This window comes from Nerophis lumbriciformis, linkage group LG05, assembly GCF_033978685.3.
Source record: "Nerophis lumbriciformis linkage group LG05, RoL_Nlum_v2.1, whole genome shotgun sequence".
NCBI lineage: Eukaryota > Metazoa > Chordata > Actinopteri > Syngnathiformes > Syngnathidae > Nerophis > Nerophis lumbriciformis.
Window position 1 is genome coordinate 53,768,111 of NC_084552.2, and position 15,680 is coordinate 53,783,790.

At 41.7% G+C, this 15,680-nt stretch overlaps 1 protein-coding gene across 5 annotated transcripts in view; it reads left to right on the forward strand.

Moving 5' to 3' along the window:
• Positions 1 to 15,680, forward strand: part of syt1a (synaptotagmin Ia) — a 216,083-nt gene that overhangs the window by 65,305 nt on the left and 135,098 nt on the right. For 4 of the 5 annotated variants that reach the window (XM_061959648.1, XM_061959646.1, XM_061959650.1 and 1 more), the window contains one exon: positions 4,185 to 4,238. The exons of the other annotated variant lie outside the window; for it this stretch is intronic. The gene's annotated coding sequence lies outside the window, so the exon portion shown is untranslated. The remainder of the gene's footprint in view (positions 1 to 4,184; positions 4,239 to 15,680) is intronic. 5 annotated transcript variants of the gene reach the window in all.

A 15,680-nucleotide genomic window follows, 5' to 3' on the forward strand; every position in this document is an offset into this window, starting at 1 on the left:
TATCTCTCCGACCTCCTTCAGCCTTACTGTCCCACCCGATCCTTAAGATCAGCCGATCAGCTGCTGTTGACGGTCCCTGACACAAGGCTGAAGCTTAGAGGTGACAGAGCTTTCGCCGTTGCTGCTCCCAAGCTCTGGAACGACCTACCCCTGAGTGTTAGACAAGCCTCCTCTCTTCCTGTTTTTAAATCTCTCTTAAAAACATACTTTTATTCCATGGCTTTTAACACTGAGTGATATCCATCCTGCAATGGCGCCCCATAATACACCTGCTGTGATCCTGTTTTTATGTTTTTATGTTTTTTTTATTAATTCTATTTTAATTATTTATTTTTTATCGTGTTCTGTTTGTGTTGTGTTTGCTCGGTACTCGTTTTATCTTTTAACCTGTTCATTGTACAGCACTTTGGCTACCCCTGTGGTAAATTTTAAATGTGCTTTATAAATAAATTTGATTTGATTTGATTTGATTTAAGGTTGCGAGCAAAAAATTCAGGTTACGATACTGTCAACTGGTAGTTGGTGTAGCGAATGTCATAGTGAACCCTGTAAGAGCTGACCAAAACACTAGCTAGCATTAGCTTATAGTTAAACATCAACACTTTGTTTTTCTTAACATGGGAAGGATGAAAGTGAATGTGAAGGACAGTGCTGAGAAGAAATGTGGGGTATGTTTATTTAATTAAAGTAAGGAATCATCAATAACATGACACTGCTTGTAGCTAACTACAGTAACTTGGTGAAGCAGTTGGAGCATAGCACTGCTATTTTTAATGTTATGGAATTTTCACTATCCCATAAAGAAATGTTTACAGAAAGCTGAGGTATTTTAAGTATTTATTTGAGATCCCAAATAACACCATGATTACAGAGGAAAAAGTTTTACGCTTCTACAGAACGGTGAGAGAGAGAGAGAGAGTGAGACAAAGAAATCTTCAAGATGTTTATATCTGGTTTGGGAAATGTGAGTTGGAGGAAAGGTTGGGCTAAGTGTACCATCCTGAGAGGGCAGAGAGGAAGAATGAACAAACAGATTCTATCTGATTGGGATTTTAGCAAAACCAGGAATGTTTTTTTTTTTTTTTAAGTTTATTTATGTAGCCCTTAATCAAAAGTGTCTCAAAGGGCTGCACAAGTCACAACCACATCCTCGGCTCAGATCCCACATCAAGGCAAGAAAAAACTCAACTCATTGGGTGCATCAATGGATGCCGAGTGGATACAGTTGATAATGTAAGAGTCCAGTCCATAGTGGGGCCAGCAGAGGCACTATGTCTTGATTAAAGATGGAAAGGTCAGTCTAAATCAAAAAAAGAAACCCACTTGGATATGTTTGTGCTTTTGTGTGCTTAGCTGCTGGATACAGTGGCTGCCATCTATCATGTTTACCTTTTGTAAATTAATTTGCTAAATACAGGAAAATACCAACCTTGTGTGCTTATTGGAGGACATTTAGATCTTAAGTGGCTGTCCAGCTTTACATAAGTAAAGTAGAGCTTATATCGGAGCTTTTAAATGCAAGTCAATATAATCGTAGTTTTCTTTGTTCCTATCGGATCGATATCAATATCGTATTGGGACACCTGTTGAAATTTTTTATTTTAAAGCAGTTTCAAAACGTACATCCATTTCATAGAGCAGGAATTGTGAAAATGTAGTTAAAGGTCATGTTTCAAGGTTAGGCGTCAACATGGCATTCTGGCATGTGTGATCACGACAAATCCAGATGTCACAACAAGGCGTGTGTAATGTTTGCTGTGTAAACAGTAAGCAGTGGAGGAGTAAGTGGGTTGGTTAGCATGATATGGCGGCTTCATTACATCCTGCTTACAATGCAAGTCCCTTTGTGCGAAGGTTTTTGGCGTTCCCCGTCCTTGCTGGCAAACCTCCTGGCAAACTCTTTGAGCTGCATTCAAGTGGGCGTTGGTTTCGACTGTTGTGGAGGCTGCCAGTCTGCTTGGAAGCCAGCAAGGAATCTAAAAAAAAAAAAAAAACACACAATAGACAACATAAACTCGATCTAGCTTGCAGACGTATTGCAGTATGACAGGATGTAATGTGCTGAATGGTGAAAGCTCCTCCCTCCCTGGTGTAATATCTCCATGCCGGATATTGTCCCTGTTGTTAAACGTGTGCTGCCATTGTTCCTTTAGCACTGCTCCTGATCAACAGATGCTCTTTTCTCAAAGCTTAATATTGTGAGTCTAAAGTCCTCTTGCTCTTGTCTCCTAGTGTGGTGAGACTCAAGTGTTGTCCATACTGTAGTTGTCCTTCATCATCTTAGCAGGACATTATCAATAGTACACTTCCAAGTTTTTGGGAAAAGTTGAAAAAAAACGCCACACATCTGGCTCAGACACAGCAGTGGCAGACTGATGGCAGGATGAAACTTCTGTGATAATAAAGTGCAAACTCATACCAGCAGGATGATTATTTGCGCTGCATATTAGTGCCAAGGCAGGACTGTGTTGAATGTGAGGCGAGAATGAAAGACAGGATGAAATTTGAGATTATAAATTAGCGCTGAGATCACTGACATGATTGAAGTTAAGTATTCTAAAAGCCAAAGCTCTTGTATCGGTTCTTAGCTTATGCAGGTGTAAATAATGCACTTGTTGCAGGTCTATTCCTGACCTTGTTTCTTTGAATACAAACAAAACGTTTGCTCTCTCTTCACCCGCTCTAATTGGTGTCCATGTCTAACACCGAGGCCAAACGGTGCACTCGATATCGTTTGAAGACTATTTCGACAGTGAGGAGTCCACATGATTGCTACTGAAGCAGCTTCTTGGTGCTTCTCAAAGCCCTCCTGCGGTCTGCTGCTAAATAGCAGTCGAAATTGGAGGCTCCTGACCTCCCATAGTAAAGACATTTGAAGCTATTTGGGCAGAAAAGCTGTGTGGTGCACGAGTCAATGCTCTATAGCTGTGGTTTCAATTACCCCAGTACAAACCTTAGCAGCACAAACTTCAGTAAGAGTTGCTGGTACAAGCATCCTGCATAAAGTCACCTGATTTTTAAAATGTATTAATAAATGAGCTGAGATAACCTCTTCTACAATTTAAAACAAATTCCAAGGTAAGTTTATTTCGAGAGATGCATTTGTCAGGGTAATACCGTTTCAGGTAATGTTACTTATATTGAATCAATATTTTTTAAGTTTGGATTCAACTGTAGTTTGTGCACACCTTTTTTGCGACTAGCCTTGGAGCAGTTTCTTTAGCAGTGTTGGCGTCTTCAAAACACTGTCGTAGTGATGCCGACGTGTCGTGTGGCTAAGTTTTGATTTGTTAATGCGCAATATATATATATATATATATATATATATATATATTTTTTTTTTTTTCCTCCGAGCAGAACAATCCGTGCAAATAGTACACACAGTTTTCCCCTGAAACAGTAAAGAAGTCCCACATAATCAATGCCATATTTGTTTACAACGAGATCAAGGAAAATATACAGCACGGCGCAGACAAGGCACACTTGATTTGCTCACCCTAACCCTCATACAACACAATATGGGTAATCTCGTATTGTTGGTAAACCCAAAATGTTATTTTTGTCACAGCGCTTTCCCCGACGTAACCATGATAACTGTAGTATATGCGCCTACAATCTGTAACTGTGATCACCATATACAACGGTCTGGGAGCGTTATGAGACTTTAATATAATTATATGTTTCCCATTGACTTTTAATTGTTCACAGGTTCAGAGAGGGCAGTCACATGTTCTGCAATATAGTGATGGCTGTTGTGGAGAGTATGTCAGGTCAATTTAACAGATTTTGTGTAAAATAAAACTTCAGTGTTGTGTTTTGTGTTCAGTGTTTGGCCCAGTTTGACCAAACTTGGTGGAAGGTTAAGCCAGGGGTGAAAGAAGAACCCAGAACACAACAGGGCAAATTGGCTATTGCGATTTTGTGTGTTGAGTATTTCCTGTTGTAAGGAGTCTAGTATGGCTTCTTCTTCCTCACAGTGGTCATTAGATTAAATTGACAGAATTACCAGTGTTAATTAGTGAAAAACGTCTGCCTGCAGGCTCAATAAGCCTTATTTAAAATATCAGTTAATCATCTCCGCTTATGAGTTACAACTAGACTGTCCTCGCATCTTGACATCATTCATCACTCATAGGAATATATCGTTCAACCGATGAATACTGACACGTCGTCTTCTCTTTCAGCAAACACGCCACTTTGAAGGCAGGCCTGGAAGGAACCCCTTGCGACAACACATCGTAAGTGTCTTGTTGCAGACAGTGCAAATCAGAGCCTTTTCTGGATGCCGCAAGATCCCATAGTCCAATTTCCAACTGATTGTGCAGCCTGTAAATGTGTCGTAATTATATTTGCCAAACACGCCAGTAATGCTCTGATGCGTTTACACAATATCCATCAAATCAGTAAACCACACAGACAGACAAAAAGTGACCTCCGGGCTCATTGGACATGCAGACGCAGTCCTGTTGCTTTTTTATAATGAGATCTGGGGCGTTAAATTTAAGATTCAACACACTGTGTGATCACTCAGTGCACTGGTCATTTAGTCAAAAGGAGAGCTTAAATGAGTCAATTTGATTGTGTCCTTTACTTAAAGCTGTATTTTGCACAATTGTGGAAAAGTCTATACGCTATAAAGAAAGCTGTCCAAATTGTTCTCAAATCAATTCCCTCCAAATGTTCAGTGTTTGTTGTGCTTTGATCGATTTCTAAAGACTATTGTTTGCATTTAGGTGTAAAGATAAGACCATTGATCAGTTACCACTTTTTAAATGGGATGCGGCGCGTTCAGCCACATTTCCATCACACTCACACCTGTCAGCTGTGATTAATGCGCTGTTCACTCGCCATCTTTCGCCGGCATACCTGCTCGTGGAACACGCCTCCGCCGCCTTACATTAGGGTGCCTATTAATCACCCTTAACGTTGAGTCATTGAGCCCACGTTACATTTACGCTTGTTTAATGTTTAAATACAACCAGGAATCTGAGACCTCAAGACTGCACTCGTATCTGTGGCGCTGGCTTTACTTTAGTGTCTGAAATACAAGATATTATAATTCTGTCATCTGATGAAATCAACTCAAAAATCTGCATATAAAATGAAAATGTATACAATCAACACGTGCAGGTTAGCCATAACAGCTTATTTGTTTAGCAGTCAGATACTAGTAACTGTAGTTAATAAACACAGCTGTCGTTTTAAATATAATAATATGACAATAGAAATAAACAATCACACACACTAAAAAATGCAAGATTATTTTTTCTAACCAAATGCTGGGTTGAGCCTGTTGGGTCATATTTATAGGTTATTTCTTAGGAGTTGGGTAGTTTTTGTGACCCAACCAGTAAACCAGCCAGCTGGGTTAAAAATGGAGTCAAACGTCTCAAGTGCTAAAAGAGTCATGTGACAGTTTCTGCTGGAAGAAGCATCTCTGACAAGCCTAATATACGTATAAGCATTAGCCGATAGATTAAATTAAATGTAGCGATAAGAAATTAAACTCAACGTGACAGAGTAAAAGTAGTGTTTCTTCTTCATAAACATACTCAAGTAAAAGTAATAAGTATGTTGCATTGAAACTACTCTAACAAGTACGATTTCTCCAAAAAGTTACTTCAGTAAATGTGACGGAGGAAATGTAACATTTTAATACTTACCACCCACCTCTGCTTAATAGCACTAATGTTAGACTATTGAGTGAATGAATAATGGATGCTCAGTGTACTGTAAAGCAAAGTCGGTAAGCTAGAATCTAATTGCTGTATTGTAAAAACTTTTTATTTTTAACATTGCTAAGCACCTGGTTGCAAAGCCATGTTTTTCTTCTCTTCTGTTTGCTTCATTGGCTTTGACACACGGAGCACTGAGGCCTTTGTAGCGATTGCATGTCAAGGAAAAAGTTCCCTCAATGATTCATCAACATCATCAAATCTTATTCAGTATACAGGAGAACAACCTGGATCCAGTTGGTTCGGCGCCAGTGACACAGGTGCTTGTGAAAGAAGGATGTAAACATTGCATTCAACTCCCACGCTGACTGCTTCATAAAAACAATCTAGAGCCAGACATCTGTCTGTCACAAAGATCCTTCGCTCTTTTAGCCTGTGGTCACCGGCTCAAAATGAAAACCACCTCGGTGCCACATCTCCTTTGCTGCGGGCGCACGTGGCGCTCCTTGTGCTTCTTTTTAATCTCGCCGCGCTGCTATTTCATTTCCTGTCTGGTTGAATGAATCAGTGCCACTGCCACAATCTTGTGTCAGTCACACACTTTACATTCATAAAGCCACATAATGGTACCAGCCAGTGTCTTTTTGTGTGTAAAGAAAGAAGCACAGACGTTTAATAATCAAATTTTACTTATATAGTCCTAAATCACGAGTGTCTTGAAGGGCTGCACGAGCCAAAATGACATCCTCTGCTCAGATCCCACATCAGGGCAAGAAAAAACTCAACCCAATGGGATGACAATGAGAAACCTTGGAGGGGACCCCCCCTGGGCGACCGGTGCAATGGACGTCGAGTGGCTCTAGCGTAATAGTTTGAGAGTCCAGTCCATAGTGGATCTAACATAATAGTGTGAGAGTCCAGTCCATAGTGGGGCCAGCAGGAGATCATCTTGAGTGGAGACAGGTCAGCAGCGCAGAGACGTCCCCAACTGATGCGCAGATGAGTGGTCCACCCTGGGTCCCGACTTTGGACAGCTAGCGCTCATCTGTGGTCTCAGAATCTGTGCCGGCAGAAAAGAAACGGCAGATCAACTGGTCTAAAAGGGAGGTCTATTTAAGGGCTTGAGTATACAAATTAGTTTTAATATGGGACTTAAATGCTTCTCCTGAGGTAGCATCTCTACCTGTTACCGGGAGGGCATTCCAGAGTACTGGAGCCCGACTCGAAAACGCTCTGTAGCCCGCAGACTTTTTTTGGGCTCTGGGAATCACTAATAAGCCGGAGTTCTTTGAACGCAGATTTCTTGCCGGTACATATGGTACAATACTATCAGCAAGATAGGATGGAGCTCGACCGTGTAGTATTTTATACGTAAGTAGTAAAACCTTAAAGTCACATCTTAAGTGCACAGAAAGCCAGTGCAGGTGAGCCAGTATAGGCGTAAAATGATCAAACTTTCTTGTTCTTGTCAAAAGTCTAGCAGCCACATTTTGTACCAATTGTAATCTTTTAATGCTAGACATAGGGAGACCCGAAAATAATACGTTACAGTAATCGAGAGAAGATGTAACAAACGCATGAATAATGATCTCAGCGTCGCTAGTGGACAAAATGGAACGAATTTTAGCGATATTACGGAGATGAAAGAAGGCCGTTTTAGTAACACTCTCAATGTGTCACTCAAACGAGAGTTGGGTCGAAGATTATACCCAGATTCTTTACCTAGTCGCCTTGTGTAATTGTTTGGTTGTCAAATGTTAAGGTGGTATTATTAAATAGGTGTCGGTGTTTAGCTGGACCGATAATCAGCATTTCCGTTTTCTTAGCGTTGAGTTGCAAAAAGTTAGCGGACATCCATTGTTTCATTTCATTAAGAAACGTCTCCAGCTGACTACAATCCGGCGTGTTGGTTAGCTGTAGGGGCATGTAGAGTTGGGTGTCATCAGCATAACAGTGAAAGCTAACACCGTATTTGCGTATGATGTCACCTAGCGGCAGCATGTAGATGCTGAAGAGTGCAGGGCCAAGAACCGAACCCTGGGGAACTCCACACGTGACCTTAACATAGTCCGAGGTCACATTGTTATGGGAGACGCACTGCATCGTGTCAGTAAGATAGGAGTTAAACCAAGACAAGGCTAAGTCTTACATACCAATACGTGTTTTGATACGCTCTAATAAAATATTATGATCGACGGTATCAAAAGCAGCGCTAAGATCAAGAAGCAGCAACATAGATGACGCATCAACATCCATCGTTAGCAATAGATAGTCATTTGTGCGAGGGCTGTTTCCGTAGTGTGATTTGCCCTGAAACCGGATTGAAAGGGTTCACAGAGATTGTTAGACGCTAAGTGTTCATTTAGCTGCTGTGCAACAATTTTTTCGAGGATTTTTGAAATAAACGGAAGCAGGTCAGGATCGAGGTTAGGTCTTTTGAGCAGAGGATGAATAAACGCTTTTTTGAATGCTAGGGAAACAGTGCCGGAAGAAAGTGATAAGTTTATAATATTTAGCACTGATGGACCTAATAATACAAAAAGCTCCTTGATAAGTTCCTCAGGAAGGGGGTCAAGTAAACATGTTTGTTTTATCCCATTTACACGCCATAGCAATTCCTCTAATGTTATTTCATCAAAAAGAGAGAGACTATTTTGGAGGGCAATATCCGTCGTATCTGTGTTAATAGAACCCAGTTGTAGCAGGGATGCGTTGTCTTTAATCTCCTTTCTAATGAGTTCAATTGTCTTATTAAAGATATTCATAAAGTCATCTGCCGAGTGGGTGGAGCTACTGGGAGGAGTCCCTTGTTGGGTTTTTGATTGATTGATTGATTGAAACTTTTATTAGTAGATTGCACAGTTCAGTACATATTCCGTACAATTGACCACTAAATGGTAACACCCGAATACGTTTTTCAACTTGTTTAAGTCGGGGTCCACGTAAATCAATTAATGGTATAGGGTTAGCGATGCTACTGTACTGAACAAATATTTAGGATCGTTTTTGTTGGGGCGGATGAGATTTGAGTAGTATTTAGCTTTAGCTAAGGTAAGCATGCGTTTATAAATTATTAAACTATCACTCCATGCTTGATGGAAGACCTCAAGTTTTGTCGCGTGCCATTTGCGTTCCAGCTTTCTACATGATCATTTAAGAGCTCTAGTTTCTTCTGTAAACCATGGGGTACGCCTTTTAGGGGCCCTTTTTAGCTTTAGCGGTGCTATACTATCAATGGTTTCGCGCAGGGCGTCGTTAAAGTTGTTAGTGAGGTTATCAATAGAGCCCACATAATTTGTGAATGGTGCCATTACCGATTGCAGTAGGCTAGCAAGAGTCATCGTTGTGGCAGCATTAATGTTGCGGCTGCTAAAGCAGTTATTATTATTATTAGCTTGTTGACAATGAGTCAGAACTTCGAATTTTATAAGGTAATGATCGGACATCACTTTAGTATACGAGAGTATCATAACTTTTGAGGTGGTGACACCACAGAAAGTTTCTCAAACAAATCAAATGTTCAAACAAATATTTTATAAAGGGATCGCGGCAAGCACAAGCAGTCCGATTGTATTCCACAAGATGATGAAAGTGATATTTTTAAGAGTCATTACCTTCGACGCACTTTTGTGCTTTTTTCTGACATTGTTTCCTTTTATTTCCTATGTCTCTATAAGAACAATTGGAACATCCCAGAACAGAACAGCAATACGGCATCTTCTGCTCAGACTCTACTCACTCTCATTTGTTTTATGCTCCGCTCAAGCTGCTTGACCATCGTGTGAATTAGGCTGCAAAGAAGAAAAACGGATGTGCTGTCATATGCAACCCTTGTATACGCCATTATTTGTTTCAATGCTAAACACCACTTACACAAACACTTGGTGTGTCTTCACACCAGCTCCTCAGTGGCCGTGTGTCTCGCTCAAGGCTTCTGCACGCTTTTCAGTAAGCTTCGAGGCGTGACAGTGACACGGCGAGAAGACAAGGCGTGGCCCCAGAACTCGCTGAAGAGAAGGCAACACGGCGCCCCGTTGTCCTCAGGGACATGGCTTCTCTCCACGTCCCCTGACTCTTCGCTGTCTGATCTGTCGTCAGTGAGCCAAAGTGTCTTGGACACATTGCGGTCACCCTGAGCTGGAGGAAATATGACAAACACAAAAGGTCGACCCTGTTTGCTTCTGCCTCACGAGGCCAACGTCAGGCTCAGTGTTGCAGAGGTTAGCAGTCCTTCTGAACTGGTTGGTTCTGAACTTGGTAGAATTATTTGTCATTGGAGAGATCCCTTCTATGCTTTTGTAGCAAGGATACAAAGAGATACTTTGAAGTTAAAGTACCAATGATTGTCACACACACACACTAGGTGTGGGGAAATGTGTCCTCTGCATTTGACCCATCCCCTTGTTCACCCCCTGGAAGGTGAGGGGAGCAGTGGGCAGCAGCGGTGGTCGCGCCCGGGAATTTTATGTCCCGTGGTGGGAATTGTACCTTAGAAACCCAATCGCAGACTCTGTTGCTGCTGCTCTTCTGTCTGTGTTTCAGAGCAGCCATCGTCACAATTTCTTTGTTGTACATGACCTCATGATCTCATCCATGCAGCACGCCAATGTCTTAAGCTGCTCTCAGATCAGCTTCTGGTGACTCATTGGATACGTGCGCCCCGTATCTCCTCAGGGCCGTAAGAATCGACCCTGTTTTCTCGAGTTACACCATTGGGAGGCCAACATATCTGAGTCTGATGTGGGCGCTTGTGGGCGGGTGCAGGTTTAATCTCTGCAGCAGGAGTCTGCTTTTACTACCTGCCAGCAAACCGCCGCACTCCAACTCATACTTTTGGTGTTGATACTTGTAGAGAGGCTGGCATTGCCGTTCCATTTTATTTATGCGGTGCAAATTCACAAGAAGTGATGTGAAGCCACTTTGGCCACAACAGTGAAGAAAAACAAACAGGAAGAACTTTTAAACGGCAAGAGACCTGACTGTCAGAGTGCCATTAAGCCGCCGTGTTTGTGTCTCATCAGTGGCCTGAGCCAAAGCGCCCAGATGCTTGTCTAATGTGACATTGGCTGGCGTTCATCTGAAAAAATGGAACACGGGGAGCATAATTTAGGGTGTCTGTTCGTCGTATTGGAACCTTCTGCATTTGTAGCCTCATCACAAACAATGACGCTTCTTTCCATCCCGACACCTCAGCGTACAATCGGGCATTTAAGCTACCGCTGCCGGGATGACGATGGTGATGTTGCAAGCGCCATTAACGGATGCGAGAAAAAGAGCGTTAGCATCACACTAGCTTGGTCGTCATGGCAACTAAAAGTGTGCGGTTATTTCTGCAAAGTGCGTCAGGTTTCTCACACCTCTGAGAATAAACTCACAAGCTGCGTCGACAGACAAATAAGATGAGCAACACTGCCAAAGTGCAGCAGACTGCTTGATTCTTTTGCATCATTAGTTAACATCACTTGGTGTCGACTTCCATCCCTTCAAAGTTTGGAAAGTTCTTGGGGTTCACTTAAAGGCAAGTGACATATTGTTTGTCCTTATTAAATTTACCATGGCTAGAAAGGGCTAAAAAAGGGTTCCTGTCTGTGCTTGGGTTGTACGTTAAAGGGGAACTGCATTTTTTGGAATTTTGCCTATCATTCACAATCATTATGTAAGACAAGAACACATATGTTTTTCTTTTTTTCATGCATTCTAACTAGTAAATAAATGCGATCAAAATTTCGCTTACAATGGAGCCTATAGGAGTCGCATTAAGGTTTTATATACATGCTGTAAGTATATATTTAATGTAGTAACAGGCACATTTATAATAAGATGTAATATGTATGTATTGTGCTCATTTTAAGCTTATGTGGCACATTAATTAAAAAAAACGCATCACGACTTTTGCTTTTTTTTTCGACAACTTCACTAATTACAACTCAATGCAGACTTCATGAGAAACAACTAACATAATAAAACATTACTTATTGTACAATGTCTGCTGTTATTAGGATGCCGACTGATAGAATATTGTTATACTCCTGTTTAGATGAAGAATGACTCATAATCTTCGCGAGGAAAAGGGGGGTGAAACAAAGTGCCTTTTCGTGTCCTTCTCGCCATTCCTGGGTCTACATTGGCTGTCAAAGTGTACTAAATTGTCAGATTACGTCCTCACACTTCCACTATCAAAGTGAGAGGCACAATTTATGATCTCGAATAAACAGCTCGAGGAAGCAGCTCACCACTCTATGATGTCAACATAGGCACACAAGCTTGTGATCACGGCGCCGCTATAAATAGTTTGTGTTAGCGCTTATAAAAACAATATCACTAATACTTGGTTAATTTTCAAGTCACAAAATGTAAATGGAGTATTGTTGGCGCTTTTTTGCTGGTTATTTAGACTGCTTTATGGGCGGAGTAGAGGACCTCTCATATGCTCCATTGTAAGCGGACTTTTATTTACGTTTTGTACCAGTTAGAATGCATTGAAAATAATTCATCTGTCCCCATGTCTTTCACAATGATTTTGAATGATAGGCAAAATTTCCAAAAATGTGCAGTTCCCCTTTAAAAATAAGGTATGAACCCTGGAAAGACACACTCTAGCAGCTTTGATCCTAAGGCCTGAGAGCCATTCTGATGCCAACAATGAGCCTCATTTGTAAAACATGAAACCAGCAGGATCATCATTCTCACTTTTTCCACTGATGCTCTGCGTCTCCTGTCCTCTGTGTGACCACCAGTGCTTGGTGGTGTTAAAGAGAAATGTGACACTTCCTCCCTTGACCCTTTTTAGAAGTTTAAATCATGACTGTATCACTTCTAAAGAATTTGACAGACCCCTTCTTGGCAGTTTTAAAAGCATCAGGACTTTTTTCACCTCATAATACACCCTCACAAAAATACAATCTTCTCTAACACAGGTGCATCTGCCTCTATGGATGCTGTCGCTATGGAGACGACCCCCTCTAATGGCCTAGTTTGGCGTGCCTGCTATTTTCTGAACTTAAAAGATCCTTGTTCCGATGTTATGCAAGTGCAGTGTGAATGTTCTGCTTGACGCTGGCTCACATCGTGTTTGTTGTGTCACTGTGTCAGTTGTCAATGTCTCACTTGCTTCTGGACCCAAGTGGCGCGGCCAGGTCGCGTACTTTATGATCTTGATGAATGTAGACATGTGCCACCATGGCTCGCCGCCATTTGAGAGCGGACTCCATCTTGGCTGATTCCCATCTCGGCCTCTTGTCATTTTCCCACAATGCTTTATCCGTCTTCTGCATGCGCCACTCGCAGCTACCTGACGTGATTCTTGTTCATTAACAGGTGTAAGGCCTCAAGGCGGGATTGGGAAAAAACACGTGCTGAACTTTCAATGCTTTTAAACTACACTGGTGCTTGATAAGCATGTGTCCATAATGTGTAAAATGTATTTGTTGCTTCCAGGTACGTGCTGGTTGCCAGGAAAAGTGAGGCAATATCCTTGCCAGTGTCTTCTTTCTAAACCACTGAGACAGCGATTCACGCGGAAACAAGGCTGTCCGTGTTCATCGCCGTAATCTTGTTTGCTCAGGGCGACTGTCTCTGTGCTTGACGACGACAAAGGTCCGCCTTAAAGATATTTGCGAGCGCCGTGGAGATAAGGTCGAGAATGTTAGTGTGAGACTATTAGCAATAGCGGCTAGCTGATGATGTGACATATCTGGGCCTTCGCTTTCTGCCTGACTAGAGAAAAAGGCTTCTGTGATTGGCAGGTTAAACTCTTCAAGGTCAGCCTGCTCTCCTTTACTGTATAGATTACTGTGGTAATATCGCTCTTGTCGAGTGCCGCCCCGCCTCTCCTGCTTGGCTTCTTTTCCAGGGAGATGCTAAGATTGCATCTCTGCCTCTCTCCATGCATTTTACGTAAACTGAGCAAAGGTTGTTGAGCACAGTGATTCCACAGTGGCAGTCATATCTATAATTCTGAGGGGGGCTTCTGACAGACAAGTTATTGCATGCACATCAGAATCGTTCAGGGGGTCCGATATCATGCATGCATTATGTGGCCCTGGTGGGTTTTTTTGTGGAAAATTAAAAGAGGTGATGAGCAGAAGGATTGGAGGAGAAAATGTGAAAACACAGCAGGAAGAGGAGAAGTGGTGCAGATGGCTGCTGAAAGGCAAATTTTCTCCTGCTCATTGTTTGTGACACTCGCATATTTAGCGGCGCACTTTCAATGATCATGCATGGTTGGTTCTTGCCCACGCTGCATGAAATTTACAAGTGTGAGAGCCTTACAGACCCTCCATCCCTCAGTCTGCACGCCCTCGCCTGTTTTTAGGTACAAGATCAGAATGAAAGGACTCTGCAACCACCACCAATAATTCGCTCAGTCATTTTGTAGTTTTTGAAGACGCCACAAAAAACTGGAGTCCTGACAGAAGCCATAAACTATAAGTATGGAATCACATGATTTTTTTTAAACTGAGGATACAGCAGTGCCTTGGTCTACAACAGGGGTGGGCAATCTTTTGCATCAAAAGAGCCATTTGGGCATGTTTTCACCAAATCAAAACCCACTTGGAGCCACACAACCTATTTGATCACAATATTGAAGTTAATGCTACACAATTTCCTTTAACTTATTGTCACGTTACATTACTGTCTCAGTATATATTTCGTTATTTTCTTGTTTTGTTTTCCCCTATGGTTTCCCGAGATAACGGCCCACACCTGTCGCCACCTGTCAATTATTTAAGATCCAGTTTTGCTGGACAACTTTGTTTTGTGCTCGTGCTCTGTTTGTGTTGTGTTGTTTGCTCGGTTCTCTTATTATTTTTTAACCTGCCCATTGTACAGCACTTTGGCTACCCCTGTGGTAAATTTTAAATGTGCTTTATAAATAAAGTTGATTTGATTTGATTTGTGATGTGTTCGGCAAAATACTTTGAAAAATAAATACATTACAGTCAATACAGGGATCAAAAGTGCTTGGGTGGCTGTATCTCTCCTTGTCCACAAACAGGGTATTAATGGATTACATGATTATCACTTCCTTGAATTGTTGTTGATTATTACCCCCCAGTTGTTAAAGGTGTGTGTGTGTGTGTGTGTGTGTGTGTGTGTGTGTGTGTGTGTGTGTGTGTGTGTGTGTGTGTGTGTGTGTGTTGGTAACGCTGTTATTATGTAACACTGGTTGTCACACATCTTCTTTTCTTTATGTGGTTCTGGACATTTGCTCTATTCTATCTACAACTTGTTTATGCTGCTGCGTCAAAACGAGCTCTGTTGTCCCCCTCCAAATCCTCTTGTGTAGCGTGACGTACACCTAAAACAAATGTATACTTGCGTAGCTGCGACGCGACAAATGCTGTAATTGGTTGGTTTTTAGTACTTGTTCTCTGTTGATGCAATTCAATCATGAGTCATACTGCACACTTTTGCAAAATGCCTTCTTTGTTTTCAATTAAGTATTGTAACAAAGCACCAGTTCAAATAGCACTCAATCCCTCTCTCATAACCGTTGTTTATTAGCAATAAAGGAAGTTAACAAGCTAAATCATGACAAATGAAGTGTCATGGTTTCTCACCAGAAAACAGTGCTCCTAGAATTGACTGGCTTATGCAGAATTTTGAAAGACTCAAGACGGTGCCTCAAGGGACAGGGTCTGGATTACGGTATACAGAAGCACAAACTATCTGGAGCCACAACACAGGGATAAAAGCGGGTTGCAGACCCCTGGTCTACAAGTATCACAGCTTACAGTCTTTTCAGGGCACAAGCTGTCTCTTAATTGTTATGCTTTAGGTTGCGAGAAAAAAAAAATGTTGCAAGTCTCTACAGCTAGTTGGCCTAGCCAATGTCCCATTGAAACCCTGTAAGATACGACCTACCGTCCAGTGTGTTTAGTTTATTCGAACATGCATACATTGACATACAGCGCTTGTTTGCATCTCACAATTCAATGTCCCCCCCAGAGATACTAACAATTTGTCTGTTAATTTACAACTGTCACTTGAACAGTTATTGTC